The sequence below is a fragment of the Orycteropus afer genome, unplaced genomic scaffold, assembly GCF_000298275.1.
Source record: "Orycteropus afer afer isolate SDZICR_OR568_19922 unplaced genomic scaffold, OryAfe1.0 scaffold00138, whole genome shotgun sequence".
In the NCBI taxonomy this organism is placed as follows: Eukaryota; Metazoa; Chordata; class Mammalia; order Tubulidentata; family Orycteropodidae; genus Orycteropus; species Orycteropus afer.
In genome coordinates, this window is record NW_006921725.1 from 7,408,122 (window position 1) to 7,435,952 (window position 27,831).

A 27,831-nucleotide genomic window follows, 5' to 3' on the forward strand; every position below is an offset into this window, starting at 1 on the left:
ATACTGCCTCGGCAACCCAAGGAGTGGTCACTATGAGTCGGGGCCGACTCGACGGCAAATAACAACAACAACATTGTCCTCGTAAAGATTGCTTTTCATGTGTCATCATCCTAGTTAAGATCAATATGCAATAACAGAATCTCATTATTTTAAGGCTTCAGATTGCAGTTTAGATTTGAATGAGCATTTGTTGTTTGGATAGAGATAGGTAGAGGGAAAGAGAGTGTTTGCCTTGATGGCTCAGTTTGTGGCCAGTTAGAGCACCTGTCCCCATTTAAAGGCATATGAAGTCTGAACAGATGGGTTCTATATCTGTCCAGTTTGTAAAACATTTAGGCCAAAGGCCAAAACTGAATGATTTGGCACTTTTTAGTCTGATAAAATCATCTCTGGTAAGAACATTTATTATATACATAATTGTGTTCATTGCTTTCCAAATGTCACACACAGTTAACTGACAGAGTGTCCTTTTCCTCTTTTGCTTACAAAAGGAAGTCAGCCAGATATTTTATTATTTGAAAGATACTTATGGGACAGCACTGCATATACAAAGACAACTTGGAAGTATACAGGAGCAAATAAGCAGATAAATATCAAACTATTATCTGTAGGAAGTGCAGAGGGTTTGTGCCAGATGCAGGCTGAAACCTGTTTTATTTGGCCTGTACACTGCTTTATGAAAAACTGAAAGCTCAAAATTGGATGTGGCTGTAATTGCTTTACCTGCTTACCCTCCTGGTGACAGTCAAGTGGAGCTGAGTCATGGCTGCCCCCTTTAGAGGATCATGTGCTCTTTAGTTTGTGGGGTCCTCCTTTATTATGTCAGCATCTTACCAGGGAATAAGATGGCCTCAAAGATTTTACCTGCTTTTAGAGGAATACCAAACTCACTGCATTGAGTTGATTGTGACTCATAGTGACATCCATTGGGTTTCCAATGCTGTAAATCTTTGCGGAAGCAGACTTTCCTATCTTTCTTATGTGCAGGGATGGATCAAAGGAAAATTGCCTCTCTTTTTCTTTATTGGTGGTGTCATGGGGACCTACTATCTGGATTTCACGTTGTTGTTGTTATATGCTGTCGAGTTGGCCCCGACTGATAGCGACCCCTCCTTGGGTTTCCGAGGCAGTATGGCTACAGAAGTAGGATTGCCCAACCTGCCTTCCCAGGAGTGGCTGGTGGGTTTGAACTGCCAGCCTTCTGGTTAGCAGTCAAGTGCCTTAGGCACTATGCTACCAGAGCTCCTTCTGGATCTCATAAATGAGGTTAAAATGATATTATTTCTTTCATTGACATTTTTTGTCAATTGAATGGCTTGAACTAGGGTTTGTTGTTGTTGTTGTTATGTGCCATTAGGTGTGTATATTTTATATGCAGAGTGACTTCTGCACGTGAGGTGAAGATGATTTTGGCAGTGGCACTTAACTAATATTCTCAGAAGGCTGGTGGTTCAAACCCACCAGCCACACCTCAGAAGGAAGACTGGACAATCTACTTCCGTAGAGATAATGTCTCAGAAACCCAAGGAGGGGTCACTATGAATTGGAAACGACTCGATGGTGGTGAGTTTGGTTTTGTTCATGTTATTTACAGTAGGAAAAAAGACATTCCCCAAGATTGGTGGATAAGTTATTTTTAAAGGTCTCATTTCTTTAAGTGACTCTGAATAAGATGGAATTTTAACATCTTCTGTTTATGAAAAAAGAGGCATTTTCTAAAATCATCTTTTTTCATTTCTGCGTTTATTAAGGTGGTTTAAAATCTTGTTCTCTGAAGGTAAAATTAGGGAGAAAGTGCTAGTCCTTTCAGTGAGAAATCATGTAGAAACGTAGCCTGTTTAGTGTACCAGTAAAGTCTATTCATAGTAGTAATGAGCAGATCCATAATGTTACTGTTCCCATATCTCCACTACAAAGGGAACAAACGCGTGCTTTTGCTGGCTGTTTTAGTAAACAAGAGTTCCCTGGGGTCTTTTTCTTCTTTAGGGTCCATACCCTTGGGTTTTATGTACTCAAAGATGGCACAAGGGAACTGATTATAATCTTGTTCTGTAAAGGTCTGTCATGCAGGTGTGCACAGGGATCCCATCCTGCCTGGCGCCTGATCCAATTTTCAGTTCCTTTCCTTTTTGATGGTCACTTTAAAGCTGGTGAATCCTGTTTTGTTCTTTCAGTTACATTGCTTTACTGTAGTTCATTTTGAAGCAGATTTGAACATTTGACTTTTTACTTTATCACTTGTTTTATTCATTGATAATATTGAGATTTTAAATGTTTACAGAAGCAAAAAAATAGATTTGTGATCACAAATTACAGTTAATTTAGGTTCAGTCCTGTGAAAATGATCCAGTGTTTACAGATTGATCACACAGATGTTACTCAGGGAGAGATGTAAATGGGTCTCATATTGTTTTGATAATTATGGACTAAAGCTATAAGGCTCAAGTTGTTTGAGTTTTCAAAATAAAAAGAGATGAGTAAGGCAGACCTTGCATAATTTGGAAATTGAGACTCAGACACATTTTGTTACTTGTTTTCAATGAATAAAACCAGTATTGGTAGATTTCATTGAATAAAACTGGTAGGTGCAAGAAATGGTGAGTGATTACCTTGGTTTCTAGCTTTGTTTTGTTTGGGGCTAGAATTGCAAGGAGATATTTTTGAAATTTTTGAATACACCGTGAAACCTGTGAGAGCCAGAACTCGACAAAACTGTCTTGTTTGTCTGTATCTCACAAGTTTTCCCCCTTTGACAGAATACAGTCTTACCATTTTTTCTTGTTCTCTATCAGTGGAAAAATGCTTGTTTTCTCTCTTTGATAGGTTTCTGCTTACACAGTTCCAGATTTTACATACTTTATTGTGTATGTTCATCAGAAGGCCCTTTAAAACCATTATTTTAAATAAATCACATGATACTAGACTTACACATGGATAAAATCACTTTTTTACCCCCTTATGGCTTCTGCTTTAGAATTTTCGTTGGCCATTGTCCCCACCCCACCCCTTTTTTAAAAATAAGGTTTAGTTTTTTTTTTTTAAAGAGCAGTTTCAGGTTTACAGAAAAATTGTGTGGATAGTTGAGTTTCTGTATATGACCCTCCTCCCTGCACACTGTTTCTCTTGTTGTTAACATCTTGAATTCATGTGGCACGTTTGTCACAATTGATGAATCAATACAGATAAATTATTATTAACTAAAGTCCATAGAATTTTGTGATATGTAGTACTGCGGGTTTTGACAAATGGCAGAATGTCACATATTTGCCATTGCAGTATCATATAGAATATTTTCACTGCCCTAAAAAAAGCCTGTACTCTACCTTTTCCTCATTTCTCTGACTTCCAACATCTACTGATCTTTGTATTGTGTTTAGTTTTACTTTTTCCAGAATGTCATATAGATGCAGTCATCCTGTATGTAGTCCTGTTCATGCTGTCTTCTTTTGTTTAGCAGCATGCACTTAAAGTTCTTTCATATCTTTTTGTGGCTTGATAGCTCATTTCTTTGTCTTGCCAACTAATACTCCATAGTATGGATATACCACAGTTTGTTTAGTCATTCAACCTATGGAAGGACACCATGGTTTCTTCCAGTTTCTGGCGATTATGAGTAAAGTTGATATAAACATTGGTGTGTAGGCTTTTACGAAGACATATTTTCATCACATTTGTACGTATGTCTAGGAGTTCAGTTGCTGGATTGAATGCTAAGCCTATGTTTAACTTTCTAAGAAACTGCCACACTGCATTTCAAATTGGCTGTACCATTTTGCATTTCCACTAGGAGTGAATGAGAGTTCCTGTTGTGCATTCTCACCAGGATTTAGTGTGTCAGTGATTTGGGTTTAGCCATTTTAATAGGTGTATAGTAGTATCTCATTGTTTTAATTTGTAATTCCTTAATGACATACAATGTTGAGCAGTTTTTCATATGATTATGTGCCATTTGTGTATCTTGTTTGGTGAGATGTATGTTGAGATCTTTTGCTCATTTTGTAATTGTTTTCTTACTGAGTTTTAAGATTTCTTTGTATATTTTGGATACTGGTCTTTTGTCAGACATGTATTTTGCACATATTTTTTTTTTCTCCCTGTCTGTGGCTTGTCTTTTCATTCTCTTAATAATGACTTTTGTAGAGAAGAAATTAATTTTAATGAAGTCCAACTTACTGATTTTTTTTTTTTTCTTTTTAAAATATATTGTGGTTTTGGTAGTATATCTAAAAAGTCATCGAAAAGCCCAAGGTCACCTAGATTTTTTTCCTGTGTATCTTCTAGATGTTGTTTAGTTTTGAGTCTTACATTTAGGTTTATGATTCATTTTGAGTTAGTTTTTATGAAAGATGTAAGCTCTTTGTAGATTCATTAATTTATTTTAACCATTTTCCAGCACCATTTATTGAAAAAACTTTTCCTTTCTCCACTGAATAACTTTTGTTCCTTTGCCAAAGATCAGTCAACTGCCATATTTTCACATATAACACACCCATACAAACAATGCATACACACACGAAATATGCGTAGTGCACATAGGAAACTAATGTGTGAAGGAATTATATGGTTTGCTTGTTTAAAAAGCAACCCATATAATATGCCTACTATTTGTATAAAAATACAGTAGACTGGTGGGTATATGTCAGGGTTTTCTTTTATGTTCCACTGATGTTTTGCTATTCCTTTATGACCAGTACAGTGTTTTGAGCAATGTAGCTTTATAGTTAGTCTTGAAGTCACATAGTATCAGTTCTCCAACTTGTGCTTTTTCAGTACTGTGTTGGCTATTGCCTTTCCATATAAACTATAACATCAATTTCTTAATTGTTGTTGTGGTTGTTTGCCGTCGAGTCGGCCCTGATTCATAGCGACCCCTCCTTGGGTTTCCGAGGCAGTATCACTACGGAAGTAGGATTGCCCAACCTTCCTTCCGAGGAGTGGCTGGTGGGTTTGAACCACCAGCCTTCTGGTGAGCAGTCAAGTGCCTTAGGCACTATGCTACCAGAGCTCCTTATAAAAATAACTTGCTAGGGGTTTTTGAATCTATATATCAGGCTTGGAATAATTGACATCTTAATGACAAAAAATATGGACTATCTCTCCATTTACTCATATTTTTTATTTCTTTCATCAGAGTTTTTAAAGTTTTCCTCATGCATATCTTGTGCATAGTTTGTAGATTTACACATAAGTATTTCATTGTTTTTTTGGTGCTAATGTAAAATGATGTTGGTTTGTATTTCAAATATGTAAAATGGTGTTGTGTTTGTATTTCAAATACCAATTGTTCATTGTTGGTATATAAGAAAGCAGTTGATTTTTGTACAGTTGTCCCTTGGTATCCTCTGGGGGTAGGATCCAGGATCCCCTGTGGCTTCCAAAATAGAAGATGCTCAAGACTCTTATAGAAAATGGCATAGGATTTGCATATAACCTATGCATACTCTCTCCTATACTTTAAATCCTCTCTAGATTACTTGTAATACCTAATATAATGCAAATGCTATGTAAATAGCATTTTTGACTCTGCTCCCTGTTAGCGTTTGAGGAATTGCTTTGACCACTTAATCGCTCCCCGCCACCCCAAGTATTTTTGATATATAGTTTGTTGAACCTACGGATATGGGAGGCCAACTGTATAATAAGCTTGTTTCCTTCTACTTTGCTATAATTAATTGCTTAGCAGTTCTAGGTGACTAGGTGCTTTTTCTTTTTTTGTCAGTTATTGGGATTTTCTTATTGGACAATTATATCATCTGTAAACAAAGACAGTTTTATTTCTTCCTTCTAAAATTGTATGCTTTTTATTTACCTTTCTTGTCTAATTGCATTAGCTAGAATAAGTAGTATGATGAATAATAGGAGTGACAAGAGGAGACACCTTTGCTTATTTTTGATCTTATAAGGAAAGCATTTAGTTTTTACCTTTAAGTTTGATGTTAGCTATAGTTTTTTTTTTTTTTTTTAGATAAACTTCATCAAGTTGAGGACATGTCCCTCTATTTCCAGTTTGCTGAGAGGTTTTTTTTTTTTTTTTAAATTTATGAATAGGTGTTGGATTTTGCCAAATGCTTTTTCTATATCTATTGAGATGATGATAAGATTTTTCTTATTTAGTCTGTTGATATGATCAAATATATTGATTTGCAAATATATTGCATACCTAGGATAAATCCCATTTGGTCATGATTTATAATTTTTTTTATACATTGTGAGTCTGATTTGCTAAAATTTTATTGTGATTTTTTTTGAGAGATACTGGTCTGTAATTTTTCTTCATAACAACGTCTTTGTCTGATTTTGGTATAGAGTAATGTAAGCCTCATCAAAAGAGTTGAGCAGTGATTCGTCTTTTTTTTTGAAAGAATTTGGAAAGGATTGATGTTAATTCTTTAGTAGAATTTATTAGTCAGACAATCTGGACTTGGCATTTTCTGTTTAAGAAGGTTATTAATTGTTGATTAAACTTCTTTAATAGTTATAGACTAATCAGATGATTTCTCCCCCCTTGTGTGAGTTTCTGCAGATTGTGTCTTTAAAGAAACAATTTTTGAATCAAATCATTAGTTACTATTAGTTTCGAGACCTTTTATTGTGAAACTAAATCTATTCTTGTTTAAAATAGTTTAGAAATCACTGGATTTGCCTAGTTGTACTATGTGGGTTTTTTTTTTTTTTTTTGGTGAAGTGTCTAATTGATTTGTATAACTGTTGGCTTTTCCTTATGGGAAGACCATATTCCTAATACTAGAATCAGTTGTTCTCATAAATAAAAGTGGTACGTGTAACAGAAAGACAACTGAACTGAGAGTCAGGAGGTACATGCGGGTATTTGTTTTAACTTTGCCATTACTTAAGTTTATATTTTTGGGCAAGTTTAATTAACATCTCTGATTCTCCTTTTCTTCATCTGTAAAACGGGAGAGGTAATCTTTGGTTATTTTTTAAGATACATAGTAATTCATCTGACATCTTGTGATCCTTTTATTCTAAAGAATTGCCCTTCTAGAAAACAAAGTATTCTATTGGTCATTGCGTACTGTTCTGGATACCTAGTGCTACTCTGACAAGGATATACAACAAATGGGATGGCCTTAACAAACAGGAGTTTATTCTCTTACAGTTTGGAGGCTTTAAGTCCAAGTTCAAAGTGCCAGGCTCTAGGGGTCGGTGAAAGCCCCTCACCCTTGGGTTTTAGTTCTGCCTCCTGCTCCTGGCCCACTGGAGCTAGAGGTATTTCTTCACTCAGATAGCTGCTGGCTGATGAGGCTGAGAAGCCCAAGGTTGACAAGTAAAAAGGCACAGTCCAGATGTTACCAAACCACACGGCAGATCATTAATTTAAGTCCATTCAAAGTCCCAAGGTCGGCAAAGCATGGCAGGCTGCTGAACAACGACATGGCGACCTGCAGTGTTCAAGTGTGCCAAAATCTAGACACCATTCCCAAAGCTGTTTCTTATATATAGGAAGCAGACCACATACCCAAAGCAGCTACTCAGCTGCTCCAGTAGATTCCACCATGTAGTTAATTACCAGTCTCACCAGGGGGAATAACTACATCCAGCTGCCCAGGCACTCAACCAGGCCCAGCCAAGTAGACACACAACTTAACTACCACATATACTATTTTCCCAATATGTAGGAGTTTTAGAAAGTAGTGTTTTTTCTAATTGCTCAGTCAGCATTTATTTACTGTATCATCCATATCCTTTTGTGTACCGTTGCTTTCTAAAATTGGTCTCAAATCTATACTTATATCATAATTTTTCCTCATTTTCCAGCCAGAGTGCTCTGGGATAGTACCTCTAGAACATGTTTCATACTTTCTCACCTCCGTAATTTACTCTGTTTCCCTATGAACTTTTCCCTTTTGCATCCCCATAACACTTTTTAAAATAATTATTTTGACTTTGTATGATCATTGTGTACATATTATGCTATGCTGTTTATGAAACTGTGCACTGTTTGAAGGCAAGTGTTTAATTTTCATCTTCTTACTAATCTTAGTACTGATTTACCCAGTGCTTTTCATATATTAGTTGTTGTTGTTGTTGTTGTTGTTGTTATGTGCCGTCGAGTTGGACTCGACTCATAGCGACCCCTCCTTGGGTTTCCGAGGCAGTATCACTAGGGAAGTAGATTGCCCCATCTTCCTTCCGAGGAGTTGCTGGTGAATTTGAACCACCAGCCTTCTGATTAGCAGTCAAGTGCCTTTAGCCACTATAGAAGTGAATTTGTGAGAAGATTCCAGTCTGTGGAACAGTATAACTGTTCCTCACCTAGATTGAAGAGGAGGCATGAGAATCCGCATCACCTCCTGTGAGGTAGAGATCATACCTCCACTCTCCCAACTTTTTTTAAAGCTCTGATTACTTCTCTGCTTGGTTTGATAATTCATTGCAGTGATTTATTGGAGGAGTAGCAAGCTACAACTCAGGATCAGCATCAGCTTGGAAGTAACAGGGTACAATCAAGTGACAGGATACATTTGTTGAAGCAGGACAGCTTCCAACCAAGACAGCACTCAACTTCTTGGCTGTGACTACAGCCAGCCCTTTTCTTGGCTGTGGACATTGCTGAACTTTCTTTTGGCCATGCCTTTCTAGGGCAAGTGTTATATCCCTTTAGCTCTATCAGCAAGTGCCCAAAGGTACCCTATCCACTAGCAAGCCTCCTGTCCAAAGACACTCAGTTCTCTCTTGCTGTGTGGGTCAGCTTCCTAGTTGGTTCCATTGCTTGTACTGCTGCTGGTATTTGTCTGCTATTGGTCTCTTCTGTGGTTGCTGCCTTTCTTGCTATCTCTCGCCTTCTCCATTGCTACACCTATCTCTTCTGTATCTAGAAGGTTCTCAGTGCAGGGATCTAGGTCTAAACGGCACTTTCTGCTTCAGGCTCATCTTAATGGTAATGAGATTCTCCACATTACTGTGTGCACCCTTATGTAAGCCTATTCCTTCTTAATTTCAAGGCATAACCCTCCCACTAGGACACAAACTGACTGATCTCTCTGGTAGACCAGTCACCTAACTTGCATAGTAATTGGCCAGTTCCCACAAGGTCACTTTATGCTATTGGGTGGTTTTATGCACCCCATTTACATACTAAACTAACTAGTTCTTATGCAAGATTGTTGTCTGGCTAATCATTCTGGCAGAATTATAAACCCAAGGGCAGAAAGGCCATATATAAAACGACATATATAAGAGAAACCCATTGTACCACGAGCAGTAAGAAATTAATAGGTAAATAAAGATATTAACTTAGGAATTTTTAACTAAAGCAATGTGTTAACAATCTTAGTTTACTACAGACATTTATATTCCATGATCACTTATATACTCTCATTCCTACCCTCCAGCTAAACATTCTTCTTGATTTATCTGTACACTTAGCACTTCTCTTTTGTTTGTAACCCACATAATTACTTGAAATTACCATGGACTGACAGAAGAATGAAGAAATATGTTTTGGAAGAAGTACAGCCAGTATCCTCTTTGGAAACAGGAATGGGCACACTTTGTGTCATGTAGTTTAGTAATATTGTCAGAAGGGACAGTCATCAAAAAAGGGAAGGAAGACCCTCAATGATCTGGATCGACACAGTGATTGCCACAATGTGCTCAAGCAAAGTAAAGATTGTGAGGATGGCACAGAACTGAACATTGTCATAGCACATAGGGTCGCTATGAGTTGGAGCCTACTCAACAGCACCTAATAACAACAATTTTGTTAGCATTCTTGGTTTGATTTATATAGTCTCTTTCCTGACTTGGTCATATTCATAGGTTTGTCAACTTTATCTCCTGTAGCTCTTATGTACATTCCTAACTATTCCCATTTCGTTGCATTTGTTTATTTTCTCTTGGGGAGTCATTATTTGTTTCTTAAAGGTACATTTTTTTAGGTTGCTGTCTCTAGGTAGGATTTACATTGATAAATTATCTTAGAACAGGTTTAATGTTGGGGTTGATGGTGCAATTGGTGAGCATCAGGAATGAGTTTTAGTTAGCTTTGTCAGACTTGGAGTTTGGGATGCTTTTTATCAATGGGAGAGTATCTGCATTGGAGGTACTGAATACAAAAGATGTATAGATGAACTTTTTAGGGGTAGGACCCAAATTATAGAATTTATTAAAAGATTTCAAAATGGCCATGTTAGTTATGGGTGAGTGGGTGGACATAATTTTCATTATTTGGATCTGGTAATCTATTTGGCCTTGAGTTATGTATTATCTCTGACAAAGCATAGTTGGTTTGGACTGGATAAAAAGAGAGTTGGTAAGACAGTGAATTAACAAATAAAAATCAGACAGGAAAAGTAAGAGATATATGGTTAAAAAAAAAAAAGGTTACCTATCTTTGTGTTATTTGGAGTCAGTAGCATTTATTTTAAGATGCTTGAGTACATTATTCTAAAGAAAGGGGCCTTCAGCAACTAATGTAAGAAATTAAGGAAATTTCTGTTGGACTAAGTTTAAGAATGTTATTTTCACGTGATATCTCAATCTCTTTCAGTAACTTATTGACCAAATAATAATTTTCAGATGTTATGTTTATACAATAGCAAAATATATCTCATGCGTTCCATAAGAGGTATATCAAAGTTTAAATAGCCTTTCTCAGAAGTTATATAGCTAATCTTATTAATAGAAAATCCTTTTAAGGATACAAAAGGTGAAATACATACATTTTCCATTGTATTGTATCAGAAATAGCAAACCTAATATGCAGGAATTTTTCTCTGTTATTTGGGGTAGTCGAGAATAGAATTGTATGTAGACATAAATAGTAATTTTGAAAATATTAATCCATTTATTGTATTTTAACAGGTATCTTTCAGATGAAGGCATTGAAGCTTGTACAAGTTCTCCTGATAAAGTCAATATAAATGACATCATCCCGATTGCTCTCAATGTAGGTTATTTTATTAATATATGAACACTTTTAATCTGGAAGCTATATTCATGAAAAGCTTCCCATAGAATAAACTGGATTTTATGATAAGTAATATAGAGAATACCTTTTATTTTTATTGTCCATTTTAAGTTGCAGTGATGTTTGTTAATTTTGGTGGTCTCAAATTAGGCTTTATTAAAAATAATAGTGTTTCTTTAACATTTATTATATAGAATCCAGTGCAAAAGAATACAATGCTATTTTTTTTAACCCACTGATCAGTTAAGAAATTTCATTATATAGCTATATAATAGCAGTGGGAGCTCTGGTAGCATAGTGGCTAAGGCACTTGACTGCTAACCAGAAGACTGGCGGTTCAAACCCACCAGCCACTCCTCGGAAGGAAGGTTGGGCAATCCTACTTCCGTAGTGATACTGCCTCGGAAACCCAAGGAGGGGTCGCTATGAGTCAGGGCTGACTCGACGGCACATAACAACAACAACAATAGCAGTGAAAAGTGACCATATTCATTTTAAAAAATTGCCATTTAATTATGTGAAGACTAGCTAGGTTATAGCATTTTGACATTTGGATTTATTATTTCAAAATAATTTTCCTAGTTTAATGATAAAAATATTACATACATGTTGTAGAAAACTCGAAAATATAGGAAACAAAATATGAAAACTAAATCCACTTATAACTAATTACTGTTAGCATTTTCATGTGGTTTTCTTTTTAGTATATCATTATCTTTTCCATAATTAAGATTGGCTTTTGATTTTTTTGCTTGTTTATTTGAAATATAAATGTAAGCAAGTGAATATTCTTTTTCAGTCCTTCACTTATTCCTGTGGGAGTTTCTCATGTTACCTCCTCAATAACAATTTATTAACAATAAAATTTATATATATTAATACATGATCAGTGAAATTCATAATAGAATTATCTTCTGATAATTCCATCATTGCTTTAAAATTTAGAAAGCAGAAATGATAAACATTGATAAGAATGTTAAAAATGTAAATCTGTAACTGTTTAATTTCCTTAAAATCACTTAAATTGATTTTTATATAATTAAATTTAAGTTTAAACAGATAAAAAATTATGCTCTGAACTCATTTTTTTTCAGTTTTTAAAATTTTTAGTAAGATTGAAAAATTATTTGTTTCTGAGGTGAATATTTAGATTTTTAATAAACGAAAGACTAAAGGTTTCCTTGAGTAAGCACTAGTTAGAAATTATACATGTTATTTATGAGTACAAATGGTGATAGTTCCTAGACACTTTAACTTTCTTTGACTTGTACCCAAATTTTTGAATTCTAGTGACTTCTACTTTTTAATAAGTATAAAGAACTCTTATTATCTTGTTTATTTAAGAAAGAAAACTCTCTAAAAATGATAGGAAAATGATTTTGTGATGTTCTTTTGCTCTTTATTTTTCTTATGTACTGATATAGGATATATATGTATTTATATATTTGCATAGTACTGAACTAGCTTTGTGTGTATAACTCTAAGATGAAATGAGATGCTGGCTGACTGTTTCTAAGTGAATGAATTTGTGTTTATAATGTTCTCTGACACACAGTTGAAACCCCAATCTAACATTGTTGTGTTATGTATGATAAATGTTATGTTATGTATGATAAAGAAAACAAACAACTTTTTATCAGGATGAAACCCACACCAAACAAATCATTACTTTTCAAGTGTATCACCTTTTATTAAATCAGGCATTTAGAGTATCCTGTTGAATTATTTTCAACATTTGAGTGATCATAGTTTTCTTAATTGCTGATTAAGAAAGCATTATATTAATGATTTTTTTATAATATAACATACTAATTATTTTAAGAATTAGACATCTTAATTGTCCAGTTTTTTTTTTTAAATCGACCAGGAAAATATAATGAATATGTGGGATTTTGTTTTGTGGGTCCTCATGACCACTCATATATTTAATGATCCACTAAAAGACCCATGGGACTCAGCATATACTCATGGCTAAGGTTTATTACAAGGGAACCCTGATGTTGAAGTGGTTAAAGCGTTGGGCTGTGAACCAAAGTGTTGGCAGTTTGAACCTACCATCTGCTCTGCAGGAGAAAGATGAGGCAGTCTGTTTTGGTAAAGATTTACAGCCTTGGGAACCCTATGGATTTCCTACTCTGTCATATATTGTCAGTGTAAGTCAGAATCAATTTGATGGCAGGGTTTTTTTTTTTTTTTTAATTTTAAGGTTTATTGTGGAGAAAGTATACACAACAGGATCAGCAATAGGAAAAACATAAGAGTGTGGAGAAGTCCATGTATGAGCTTTTTTATGTTTTGTTCCTCCTGTGAAGGGATACATTGTGCTTGTACTTTTTTCCAGCAATGACAAATGCAGTGACAGGTGTACAGTATTTCTGTCCAGGGAAGCCCATTAGAGACCTTAGTGCCCAAAGTTTTTATTTTATTGGTCATGAAGGTACCCTCTGCCTAGCACATAGCAAAATTCCAGATGCCCAGAAACAAAGCAGGTGTTCACCATAAATCACATTGTTTGTACAAACAGTTTAAACAGTGAACCACACTTTCAGGTAGGGAATGGTTAAAGTACCCAGATGCCCCCTTAGGGCCAATATTGTAAGCAGGCTTTTGTAAAGATAACAAGCTCAACCTGCTATGTTAACTATTTTCTGTATAGATTTTTTATGTGGAAAAGGAGGGTTCTTAATTTTATATTTTATAAAGTAGAGAAGAAGAGTATTTAGAAATGGAGTAAAAGTTAAGCATGTAGTTCTGGGGTACAAATACCAGAATTATTCAGAAAAAATTTTAATGGTAGGTCCAGTCTTAAATTTCTGAACACTATTTGTAAAAATTAAGAAACAGGTTATTTAAAAAAAATTTCTCTTAAGATTTTGTGTGTGTAGTATCAGATGTTGAACTTACTGAATAAATAATCTTGTGTCTTTGTGTATGTGTGTAGCTGGTTGCTTTATAAATTATAAGAACAATTTAATAGATTAAATATTTCTACTGCCTTTTTTAAATGTTAAATATAAAAATATTCTTGGACCCAGTTATCCTAGTGATAAAATGGAGTCTGGATAATAAAGTCATTGTAGTACTCGACTTTGAATTTAGGATGTTTAACGATTGGTATTTTTCATTAAAGATAAGTAAAATATCATTTATTATATGTGTATACTTGAAAAGTGTTATGTGTACTTTGAATATATTGTCTTCTTTTAGCCTGACAGCACCTTAGTGTGTTAGCATTGGTGAGTAGTCTCTTGCTTGCTGTGCCAGTTACATCAGACCAGTCCAGGGAATCTCATGCTCCCTTCTCCGGTCAGTCCAGACCCCAGCTGCTCCATGCAGCCCTTTCTCTCTCATCACCATTCATCCAGGGCTGGCTCAGCAGGTGCTGGCTCTGCCTTTGTTTCTTAGGTCCAAAAATTTGTTGAAATAACCCCAAAATTGCATGTAAAGGGGCTGTCTTTAATAAACAAAAACAAGAAACAAACACAAAGGGCAAGGTCCTGGTGGGGGCTGGGCGTAGAGCTTCCATGTCCCTTGGGGACATGCTTACCCTCCTGAGAGCTAATGTTCCTTCTCTTCACCCAGGAAGCTCCACAGCCTCCATCTTCCAAGGCTTTTATTGACGTTTCCACGTGGCCATGTTAGATTACATCATGCTTCTTGAGGCTTAGTTAGGGTTGGGTCCCCAGGTGATCCTCTTGATCTGGTCAGTCTTCACTCATTGGCCTCATGTATGGTTAGGCTCTCAACCAGGACCAAAGGCCAAATTGCCAAGTGTGGCAAGGGGATTCCATACTTCACAGTTACATTTTTCCCATTTTATGTAAGAATAAATTAACTGTGTTTTAGAGAATTTGTTAATAGTGTGTGAGGTCTATACTTTGAGATGAATCAAATTTTAGGATTTTAGTCTAGGGCTCATTTCTACTCTACATTGATGCCTCATTTTAATTTGAATTAAATTCCATAATTAACAATAAAAACAAAATATTTTAGCCTCCCAGTGCCTTCAAAACCATGCCTACATTTTTATGAACTGTTAGTTGTATATTGACTTAACAGTTATCATGGATGTTTAAATGATAACCAAGTGTTGATGTTTTATATTTATATTCACTGACATAATGATAGCTAACATTCACTGAGTGCTAACTCTGTGCCAGTCATTGTGCTTCACATGTACTGACATTTAATACTCAAAATAATATTAAATATTAATATAGTAAAAAGTAGTATAAGAAAGTATTTTTTACCCTTGTGTTGGTTAGAACTTTCAAAGTGAAAAGGCATAGAACCTGAGGCACAGTTTATAATTCAAAAGACTGGAAAGGATTGGTGGGCATTGTATAATTTATATGCTTGTTTCTTAGGTTTACCACATAAGGATATTTTAAATAGGACGATATTCTATTATTGTAGATGTTCAGAGAACACTGTCCTACCTCTGTCTATATATATTCATTTTATAGCACAAGAATTTTGATCAGCTAGTGTTTTCTCCTTATATCTAACCTAAATTTCTCCCTTAAAATTTATGTGATTAAATGAACTTTGTTTTCTTGTATTTTGCCCATATGAGCATGAAGAGTTACTGTTTACAATATTTTAAGAAATAATTAAAACCATACAGATTTAGTTATTAATTCATCCTCACTATTTTAAGCATCAGGTTAATTTCTTAGCATAAATGATTGGGCCTATTTGATGAATACAAACACTTTTTATCTGAGTAAATTGCTTCAATTCCTTTAGATTTTCACAAGGCTGGTGGTTCAAACCCACCAGCCACTCCTCGGAAGGAAGGTTGGGCAATCCTACTTCCGTAGTGATACTGCCTCGGAAACCCAAGGAGGGGTCGCTATGAGTTGGGGCCGACTCAAAGGCAAACAACAACAACAACAACAACAAAGAGGGCACAGTCCTTAAAAGTTCTCTTTTATGCAGATGAGGCAGTTGGAGTTTTCTTTTTGTTAGAAATGCTAAAACTTTTCTTATATTATTAGTCCATTAGGTTTTCCTTCTTATGTATTGGTTTGATTTACTAAGTAATATATCTATATTTTTGTATAGTTAGTTATTTTTTCACTACCTTCTATTTATGTAGTTTGTTTAAGCAGATTAAATAAATATTTACTATAGTGAAGTATTACTGTAACTTCTTTGCTCTTCCAGTGGTATTATTCCCTGGGATATTTGTATGTTTTGTAGCTTTGTTATGTTATTGATATCACAGTCTATCAAATAATGCGTTTTCATGTCTCTGCATACCAAGGTTAGTGTTCAGTTGTAAACATATATTATGTTTTTATATTCAAAAGCATTCACTGAAATTTAGATGGTGCCATTAATTTTTAGGGAAGATAATAATTCACATAAAATGAAGTTTTGGATTTTAGTGGAGAGTAGTATGTTAAAAGTTTACCTAAAAATATGACCAGAATTGAAACTTTTTATGTCGCTACTCAACTTACTGGCACACTTTAAGCAGCTTTATGTATTGAGCTATGTTATTTGTAAGACTGATTACGGTTGTCTCTTGGTATCCACAAGGGATTGGTTCCAGGACCCCTTGGGTACCAAAATCCTCAGATGTGAAAGTCCCCTATATAAAATGGTAGTTTTGCATATAACCTATGTACAGCTTCCTGTATACTTTAAGTCATCTCTAGATTACTTATAATACTATAATACCTAATACAATGTAAATGCCATGTAAATAACACTTCATGCTCTGAGATTGATTTGACCACTTAATTGCTTTTTAACCCCCCTGTATATTTTTGATACGGCATTGGTTGCATCTGCATATGTGGAACCCGCAGCTCCAGAGAGGTGACTGTATGTGTATATATATATATATATATATATATAATAATCAGTAGACATTTATTTAATTTTTAATCCACAAACCTTTAAATAATTTCATCTTTTATTTATGAGACTTAGGTTTACTTTTCTCTTTGATTTTATTTTAATAATAATATTTTTATTTTAGACAGATCTGAGAGCAATTGGCAAGAAATTCCTCCCCAGTGACATCAATGGCGGAAAGGTAGAAAAGGTAAAGAAAATCATTAACTTCCTAAGGTAGCTAACTTTCTAAGTTATGAACATCTACTAAATTATCGTGATGATTTTTTATCTGAAAAGACTGCAACTGCAAAGATGATGGAGATGAACAGGTCACAAAATCATCATTATGGTGACTTCTTGTACAAATGGAAAATTGTTGAGTTAAACTTTTGGTGACATTTCAACATTTAAAAACTTCTATTTCATGAATTATGACACTTTTACATTTGAGATTTATCAGATATTATTGGAGCTCAGGAAAAAGACCATTTCTTACCTTGTTTAATATGTATTTAATGAGCTTATTAATTCAAAAACAGTATTAGAGAATTTGAGGAGAAAGTTGGTAAAACAATGCATTTACTTATTGCTGTCATTTATGTGTGTTCATGTTACAGATTTTTTCAGGCATTTCTTTTTTAAATACAAAAAACCAAACCAAACTCACTGCCATCGAGTCATTTCTGACTCATAGCGACTCCTCCTTGGGTTTCTGAAGTGATATCTCTACAGAAGTAGATTGCTCAGTCTTCTTTCTGAGTAGTGGCTGGTGGATTTGAACCGTCAGTCTTCTGGTTAGCAGTCAGATGCCTTAGGCATTATACCACCAGACCTCCTTAAAATTAAATATAAATGAATGAGAAGTGAAAGACTAGTTGGTATCTAAAAATGTATCCTTGTATTGTTTTAAAGACAAGCATGCATTTTTAGATACCAACTAGTCTTTTCACTTCTCATTCATTTATATTTAATTTTTTTTTCATTTGAAAATACATGTCCATTCTGTCAGCCAAGCATTTATGTTATGGGTATTGGTAACCTTTTGAACTATTAAGCCTAGGAAATCCTTAGTTATAATGTAAATAAATACTTTTAACATATGCTTTGTGTTTGGAATATTCTTATCATTTTAATGCTCATATATTTAAAGTATTTATTACACCTCAGATATTTTAGTAATAATTTAAAAGGATTATAATGTAACAACATAGACTTTTCCCATTTTCTAATGTTAGTCCATTTATGTAGTAGATGGTAATCATGGTGCTAGAAAGTACCATAAGAGGTTTTCTAATCTCCAGTTTTGAGGCACATTACTAAAAAGACTCTGCAGCTTCATTTAATAATTCATTTTATGTTTAACAAAATGTTGTATCAGGAAACTTTATAAATTTTATGAACAGTCTAAATTTCTTATGCTGCAGTTAAACATTAGTAATGTCTTCTTTATTTTCCCTCAGGGGAAATGGAGAACATCTGGTTACTTTCCTTTGGGAATAATCTTTATATACTGAAGAGTTGTATATGTCATCCCATGATTTTCTCTTTGATGAAGCCATCTATTTTGGTTCCTTTGTTCATTCTCATTTGCAAGCTTTTCAGTCATCTTCATTGTTTAGAGCCCTCTCCATGTTCTTTATATTTAATTTTTGGTTTTGGTGCCAGTTCTCAGAGTTCATTGTACACAAAATCACCTGGGAGACTGGGTAAAACATGAGATTTCTGGGCCACACCTCCTGCCCCCCTGAGTTTCGGATTTTGTAGGACTCGAAGGAAACTCATGAATTATTTTGAACACATTTCCATAAGATGTTGATGCTGCTGTTCTAGGGAGTATACTTTGAAAACCCCAGAGTAGGTGACAATCTTGGACGTGTATGATGAGTACATGTTGTGCCAATCCATGCTGTCGAGGGTCTTCCTCTTTTTTGCTCACCCTCTGCTAAGCATGATGTCCTTTTCTTCTCCAGGGATGGTCCTTGCTATTAACATTTCCAAAATACCTGAGATGAATCTTACCATCCTCACTTCTAAAGAGCATTCAGGGCTCTCTCATAAGTGCTTTTAGTCATCATCAGTTATTTTGGGACAAAGTAGAATGCTAAAAGTGCAAATAACTTTATTATTAATTAATATGATAGTATTGTCAGAGTTTTCCTCTTTCCTCCTATTCACTTCTTAGCATTATTTTGCAATTCTTATATTTTCTCCATAATGCTCCCCTAGAACTTGATGCTAAGCTTTTAAATTGAAAATTGAAAGCAAGTGGTGAAAATGGGAAGGAAGATGACAACTTTCTCTAGTCTTCCAAGCTTAAGCAAAATTTTCCCATAGGCAGTTTGTGCTTGCTTTTGTAAGTCATAAATATTGTGAGAGTGGATGGGTGTGTGAAGGGGTAGCCATATTTTTTTTACAGCTTCTTTTTTGGGTTTTTTCAGGGCAGGCTTTAAATTGCTTGGATACTGTAAAGTCCTGGAACATACTGGCTTGTAAGTTAAAAATCATGGAAAAAAGGCATGACAAAAAGGAAGTAAAACTATATTCCTTCCAAACTGTTTAATATTTTTCATATTCCTCACTAAGTTTAGTATTTTGCTGTGGTTATTTTAATAGCTTTAGCCTCTGATCTAAGGTGTAGAAGTCGATTATAAAATATAAAATGTAAAAGTACTTATGACCGGAGCATCTATGAGAGGGATCTTATGCATTCCTGTGGAGCCCTCACAAGAAAAGCTTTCAGTTCAGTTTATGTTTTATAATTAAGTTTTAGGGCTGACATGTTTATGCCTTTTTAAATGCGAAACTAAATTTGACCTAAAGTCTGCAAGTAGATGCCATCTTCTCAAAGCTTTGACAATACCAACATTAACCACTAGATGGCTTCACTGCCTTAAAATTCAGTCAGTGCCCTATCATTCTAGGACAGTCTAGATATTTTATTTTTTTTAAAGGAAAGTAATTGAAAAAAGTTTTAAGTTTTAATTTAAGTTAAATCATACCAGCTTTCCCATATGTTAATTTAATACAATTTAGCAGTGTTCCTTTCTGTGTGTTATTACGCACTCCTATTTTTCAGAAAAATGCATTTCTGACATCCTCATTTTACTATGCTTTATCTACAAGTGGTTCTGGGCAGTTATTTATGGGAATATTGTAGAATTTAAAAAAGGTTACAAAAAAGAATATGTACGAGGCATAGAACTTTCTCGTAATTGACTAATAAACTATTCCCTTTATTTTTTTAAAGGATTTTTTAATCTCCCAGGGAAGACAAAGATGGGGAGGGGAAGGATAAAAAACAAAAACAAAAACAAAAAACTCATTGCCATTGAGGTGAATCCAACTCATAGTGATCCCTCCTTGTGTTTCCGAGGCAGTATCACTATGGAAGCAGATTGCCCAACCTTCCTTCTGAGACAGAGGGGAAGGATAGAGATGTGAAATAGGCAGATGGCTTTGGGAGAAATGTTACTTTTTGACTGTTAGCCCCACCATCTTTTCCCAGAATTTCATGTCCTGTAATTACTCTGAATGGTGGAAGAGAGCAAATTATGTTTGTATTGTTATTTTGTTATATAAATTGATTTTTTTAAAAAAACATTCAAGGAGTCCCAAGTTTGGAAAACCTATTCAGGAGGATTATTTTGTCTAGGCATTTGCCATTTGCGGTTTTTAAATTTTCTGAGGGATAGAAATTTTTACATCTTTTTACAGTAAATGTACCGTAATTTTTTGTTTTTTGAGAAAGAGTAAACAAAATTTTATTATAATAGCTATATGATGATTATTTTTTAAATTTTTATTGTGATTTGGGTGAAATTTTACAAAACGATTTGTTTTCCATACAATAGTTCATACACATTTTGTTTCACAACATTGACTATAATCCTCCTATTACAGCAGTTCTCTTCCCACTTCTACCCTATAGTTACCTCTTCCCTGTGTCCTTCTTTCCTATACATTCCTTCCCCCTGAGCTATCTCCCTGTGTAAATACTTCTCTTCTGATCACCCATGATTGATTGTTCTAAGGAGTGTACTAACCCAAGGAGTATGCTAACCTCATGTAAATGTTCACCTTATGTGCTTCCTGTTGTTTGTCTGGAAGCCACTGAAGTGAGTTTAGTTCCTGGGCTGAAGGGTGACTAGGGGCCATAGTCTTGAGGGTTTCATCAGGTTCTTTGAGACAGTAGGCCTGGTCTTTTTTGTGATTTTGAGTTTTGTTCTACATTTTTCTACCACTCTATCCAGGATTTCCTGAACTGATCCCTTTCTTAGTGATTGACAGTGGTTGCCAGGTACCATCTAGCTATTATGGTCGCATTGTCATGAAGGCTGAAGTTTACATGGTTCATACGTCCCTTGGACTAATTGTTTCTTTGTATCTTTGGTTTCCTTAATTTTTCTTTGCTCCAGATCAGTGGAGACTAATTGTTGAATCCAGAGGGCTGCTTGCAAGCTTTTAAGACCCCAGTCATCACACAACAAAGTAGGATGTAGAATACTGTTTTCGTGTAGTATGTTATGCCAATTGAGTTTGATGTCCCACATGACCATGGTCCTGAGCCCACAGGTCCAACAACTCACTCTCGTAGGGTGGTTGGCTGTAGCTAAGAAGTTATTATAACTTTGCTTCCTGTTAGTTGTTCTTATGGAAGCTCTGGCAGCATAGTGCCTAAGGCACTTGACTGCTAACCAGAAGGCTGGCCATTCAAACCCACCAGCCACTCCTCGGAAGGAAGGTTGGGCAATCTACTTCCATAGTGATACCTCCTCAGAAACCCAAGGAGGGGGCTCTGTGAGTCGGGTTCAACTCAAAGACAGTGAGTTGGATTTGGTTTGGTTTTAGTTCTCTTTATGCACCACCATCTTTATGTTTTAGAAAATCTTTCTATGATTATTGTTATTATTTTTGTTCAACAAGATGGATTGACGCAGTGGCTGCAATGATGGGCTCAAGTATAGCAAGGAATGTGAGGGTGGCACACAACCAGGCAGTATTGCCTTCTGTACATAGGGTTGCTATGAGTCAGAGTCGACTTGATGGTACCCAACAACATCAACATTTTTGATCTGATCCCTGTTGATGTGTATGAATGTCACTTGAAAAATTGAGACCAAGATTAGGGACTGCTTTTCCAAAAGTGTTTGTTTCAGTGCTTTGATGTTTTGATCTGCTTTCCTGTTGAACTTTTTGTGCACCAAGCCCCTAACTATTTAGGAGAAGCCTGGTTGCCTGGTTTTTAATAAAGTCGTCGTCGTCATCATCATCATCATCACCACCATTATGATCTACTTTTTCTTCTTCTCCCATTTATTGGGAGGTTACACTGTGTCAGTTCTCAGTTAAATACTTTATATGTAACATGTAAAAGAACTAGCAATTTTGACTTCCGTCCCTTTTACTTTAGAGATGAGAAAGTTGCAGCTTCCCTAAAATCATCTTTCGTAACTTCAGCACATTGATACTTGTCATATAGATGAAATACCCTTCTCTAAGCTGTCAATCAAACTTCTTTTTATCCTCCAAACCCCAACTTGAATGCTACGGCTTCTCTCCTAAATTTCTTGACCCCTTTGTGTAGTATGAGATTTTAACAGTTCATGTTCCCATTGTCCTTTATTCCTACATCTCTTTTTTTAGCATATATGAAATTATATCATAGTTTTAGAATGATACAATAAACAGATAGACTTTAGTCTGAGACAAACTGGAGTTCGAATCCTGATTTTGCCTCTTATTAGCAGAGTGACTTATAACAAAGTACTTTACCCTCTACCTGCAGTTTGCTCATTTAAGATGTAGGAATAATCATAATAATGTATTTTGTAGTTCTGAAGACACATTCAATCACTTATTTTAAGAGGCTGGCATACTTTCTGGTATACCAAATGGGTGCTAAATAAATTGTAATAAAAACAAAATAAAATAATTTATTTACCAGGCAGTTTTTGGATGTCCTATTTGTGCTAACTGCAAGGGGGCTGTAGGGATAATAAGGCAGCCCCTACCCTCTTGGAATACATATCCTACCAAGATATAGAAAATCAACAGTATGAGCAATGGCAACTTCACCAGCACCACAATTGAAATGCATTTCAGTTTTTCTTCAGTCTTCCTTACTCATTGTCCAGCTGTAACATGCAAAGAGACTGTTGAAAATATCATGGCTTGGGTCAGGTGCACCTTTGTCTGCAAAGTGACACGTTTGCTCTTTGACACTTTAAAGAGGTCTTTTGCAGCAGATTTGCCCAATACAATACAGTATTTTATTTTTTGACTGCTGTCTCCATGGGTGTAAATTGTGGATCTAGGTCGAATGAAATCCTTGAGAACTTCTATCTGTATTTATCGTGATGTTGCTTATTCATCCAGTTGTGAGGATTTTTGCTTTAGGTTGAGGTGTAATTAATACTGAAGCCTGTAGTCTTGATCTTCATCAGTAAGTGCTTAAAGTTGTCTTCACTTCAGCAAGCAAGATTGTGTTATCTGTATATTGCAGGTTGCTAATGAGTCTTCCTCCAATCCTGATGCCACATTCTTTTTCATGTAGTCCGGCTTCTGAGATTATCTGCTCTGCATACAGTTGGAATAAATATAGTGAAAGGATACAACCATGACACACACCTCTCCTGTTTTTAAACCACAAGATATCCCCTTGTTCTGTTTGAACGACTGCCTCTTGGTCTATGTATAGGTTCCTCATGAGCACAATTAAGTGTTCTGATGGACTTTCTGTTCTTCACAATATTATCCATAATTTTTTATGATGCACACAATCAAATGCTTTTGCATAGTAAAGGTAAAACACAGGTAATTCTTTCTTTGCTTTCAGTCAAGATCCATCTGACATAAACACTTAAAATAGGTGTTTTGCAGCAGATTTGCCCAATGCAAATATACCTTGTTCTACACCCTCTTCTGAGTCCGGCTTAAATATCTGAAAGTTTCTTATTGATACATTGCTGCAACCATTGTTGAATCATCTTATGCAAAATTTTACTTGCATGTGATACTAATTATATTGTTCGATAATTTCTGCATTCTGTTGAATCACCTTTCTTTTGGAGTGGGTACAAATATGGATCTCTTCCAGTGGGCTGGCCAGGTAGCTGTTTTCCAAAGTTCTTGGTATAAATGAATGAGTGCCTTCAGTACTGCATCCATTTGTTGAAACATGTCAATAGGTATTCTGTTGATTCCTGGAGCCTTGTTTTTTGCCAATTCCTCCAGTACAGCTTGGACTTCTTCCCTCAGTATCATTGGTTTTTGATTAACCTGAACTGGTTGAATGTCATCCAGTTCTTTTTGGTACAGTGACTGTGTATTCCTTCCATCTTCTTTTGATGTTTCCTGTATTGTTCAGTATTTTTCCCCATAGAATTCTTTTATATTGCAACTTGAGGCTTGAATTTTTCTTCAGTTCTTCCAGCTTAAGAAATGCCAAACTGTGTTCTGCACCTTTGATTTTCTAATTCCAGTTCTTTGCACATTTCATTATGATACTTTAACATGTCCTCTTGAATTGCCTTTGAAATCTTTTGTTCAGCTTTTATCTCATCATTTCTTCCATTTGCCTTAGGTACTCTTCACTCAAAAACATGTTTCAGAGTCCCTTCTGACATCCATTTTGGTCTCTTCCTATCCTGTCTTTTTAATGACCATTTGCTCTCTTTTTATGTATGATGTCCTTGATGTCATCCCACAACTCGTCTGATCTTTGGTCACTGGTGTTCAATGCTGAAATCTGTCCAGCATGGGTGATCCTGCTGGTGTTTGAAATAGCAGTGGCATAGCTTCCAGCATCACAACAACACATAAGCCTTAACAGTATGACAAACTGACAGAATGGTGGATGTATAATGTATGTACATACATACGTACAAACATATGTTGCAATTCATACCACTTTACAGGGAAATTAGCCAGGAGATCTGCTCTGTAAAGAGATTACCTGTTGCCATATCAAGTAGATTTCCACTCATAGCATCCCTATAGGACAGAGTAGAACTGTCCAATAGGGTTCCCAAGACTATAAATCTTTATGAAAGCAGACTGCCACATCTTTGTCCTGTGGAGCAACAGGTAGGTTCAAATTGCTGACATTTCAACTGAAAGCTGAGTACTTGACCATTGTACTACCAGGGCTCCTTCCCTTAAGGTTACAGCCTAAAAAATATTGTAGGGCAATTCTCTGTCACATGGGGTTGCTATGAATTCACATTGACTTGATGGCACCTAACAAGAGCAACGTGTATATAGGTGTATGTGTGTGGGTATCTTTATGTGTCTATCAATCACACACCATATTCATTATTATTATTTCTAGGTGGAAAAATTTAAAAAACTATTTTATATAACAAATCATAGAAACTAGCGGTTGACAAAATCCTAGACTCATAATAATACATAGAAGATAAGTATAATGAACATATAATGATAGAACCTGAATTCTCACCTTCTGTTTGGGATAATTTCCCATTTTAATAGTCTTGGTGATGGAGAAGCAAAAATTGCCAGATACTTTTTCCCAGCCTTGTTCACAGCGATTCCATACATATGTACCTCTGCTCTGCTAGTCAGATGAAGCTGCCCTATATTTGTACTAATTAGACTCAAAAAAGCCAGGAACCATAGCAAATCCTCTCTGGTAGCAGTGGGAGCTAAGCAAGATTCAATTTCTACGAAAGTAGTTGCAGCAGGAGAAGAGTGTCTAGAGCAGGTAACATCAATGGTATAAGTTAGGTACAGTGGTAGATGTGTGCTAAATTCCTTGTGCCAGTCCATATTTGCTTATTGCCAATTTTGTGTATGGTAACCTCAAGTTAATAGTTGAAATCAGCCATGGTGGGAGTACCTAAGCTGTGAATATGAGCAAATGCTACAAGTCAGGGCTTCCCTTCTACCCCTACCTAGTTTACCAGGGCATCACTGTCATTAAACCAATTCTGGGGTTTGATGTTGAGTGTTTTGCTGGATATGTATGCTGCACACCTAGTTCTCCTGACATTTCAGTCAACTATCCAATATCTTAATTTAAAAATTATGTAAATTATTTGAAATATTTTAATGTAATATTCGATATATGAAAAAAAAAACAAAACAAAACTCATTGCCGTCCAGTCAGATCTGACTCATAGTGACCCCTCCTTGGGTTTCCAAGGTGGTATCACTACAGAAGTAGATTGCCCTATATTCCTTCTTCCTTCGGAGGACTGGCTGGTGGGCCAGCCTCCTGGTTAGCAGTCAGATGCCTTAGGCACTATCCCACCCGAGCTCCTTATATGCAAATATAGGATATATGCTTAATTTATATATATATATGCTTAATTAATAAAGTGAGCCCCTGTGAAGAAGCCTCAGCCCAATGTAAGAATTTACAAATGTGTTGTAATCCCTCCCCTCCAAGAAACTACAGTTGTGAATTTTATATTTAGAATTTCCTTGATTTAAAAAAAAAAATGAGTTACATATGTAATTATCATAACTACACGTTCTGCTTTGTTTTTGAGCTTAATAAAATGATAGCATATTGTTATTTGCTAACAGTGCTTTTATTATTCAATGTCGTAGCTCTAAGATGTTTTCACATTGCGTATAGCCATTGTTTGTTCATTTTCTCTTTTGTATAAAATTAAACTGTGTGAATTTTATTTGTACATTTTATTTGTTCATTCTCTTGCTAATGGATATTTATGTTATTTTAATGTTTTTGATAATAAAGGAACTATTTGAAGGAATAAACTTATTTTCTGATGCAGCTGTGTAGGGTTTTCTCTAGGGAATGTAACTGAGAATTGAATTACTAGATAGTAGTAATATATTCAACTTTATAAAATAATGCCAAATTATTTCCCAAAACAGTTGTATCAATCTATATTACCTGAAGTAGTTTATTCTGTTTTCCATTGATCCATATCTTCTTAGCACTAGAAATGATCATATTTTCTAATCTTAGGTTTTGAAATAGTATCAAATTGTGGTCTAATTTATAAAATCTTAATTATCAATGAATTTGAGCAACTATTTATATACTTATTGGTCATTTGAAAGTCCTCTTCTGGGCAAATCCTGTTCAAATAATTTCTATATTTTTATAGTAAATTATTTATCTTTTGCTTGATCTGTAGTCTTATTTATAAACTGGATATAAATTTCTTTGTTGGCTAAATGGCTACATATGTTTTCACTTTTCTTTTGAAGAGCAAAAGTTTATTTTTAATATCTTTGTATTAATTGTGCCTTTTATGGATAACTCTTCTTATATCTTAAGCCCTGTCATGGATTGAATTGTGTCTCCCCCAAAATTTGTGTCAACTTGGCTGGGCCAAGTTTAGCAGTTATGTAATGATGATACCCATGATGTGGTCTGATGTAATAAGCTGATCAGGTGTAAGAGGATTAAGGGTGGGATACAACACCATTAGTCCTATTATAGCTGTGATCCCATGTAAGGAGAGCTTTTCTGGTGTGTGGCCTACAAGACCTTTTATCTTGAGGGAGATTAAAGGCAAGAGAAGGGAACAGAGAGGGGGACCTATGACCACCAAGAACGAGCAGCGAGGAGTGGAGCTTGTCTTTTGGACCCAGGGTCCCTCTGCTGGGATCTTTCTAGGAGCAAGAGACACAGAGAGAAGAAGCCTTCCTCTAGAGCTGCATTCTGAACTTGGACTTCTAGTCTCCTAAACTGTGAGAGAATAAATTTCTGTTTGTTAAAGTCATTCCCTTGTGGTGTTTCTGTTACAGCAGCACTAAATAATTAAGACAAACCCTTACCTATCCCAAGTCTGAAAATAAATTATCCTGTGGATTTTAAAGATTGGGGTATTCGTTTAAGTCTTTAGGCTGTTAAATATTGATTTTGTGTATGATGATAGTAGGTATCTAATTGCTGTTTCCATATATATTACCAGTGGTTCAACACCATCAGTCATAGCCATCCTTTCTTCCGAGATTTACATTGCCTTCTTTTTCATAAAACAAATTATTCATGTAAGTGTGGGGCTGTGGCTGGGCTCTCTACTGTTTCATTGATCAGTTTCTTTTTT

The 27,831-nt window shown here is 35.4% G+C and overlaps 1 protein-coding gene across 1 annotated transcript in view; it reads left to right on the top strand.

The window, feature by feature from the left end:
* The first annotated feature begins 10,834 nt into the window (after positions 1-10,834).
* TDRD3 (tudor domain containing 3) overlaps positions 10,835-27,831 on the top strand; it is a 217,941-nt gene continuing 200,944 nt past the window's right edge. The window contains exons 1-2 of the mRNA XM_007945569.1: positions 10,835-10,912; positions 16,926-16,991. The gene's annotated coding sequence lies outside the window, so the exon portion shown is untranslated. The remainder of the gene's footprint in view (positions 10,913-16,925; positions 16,992-27,831) is intronic.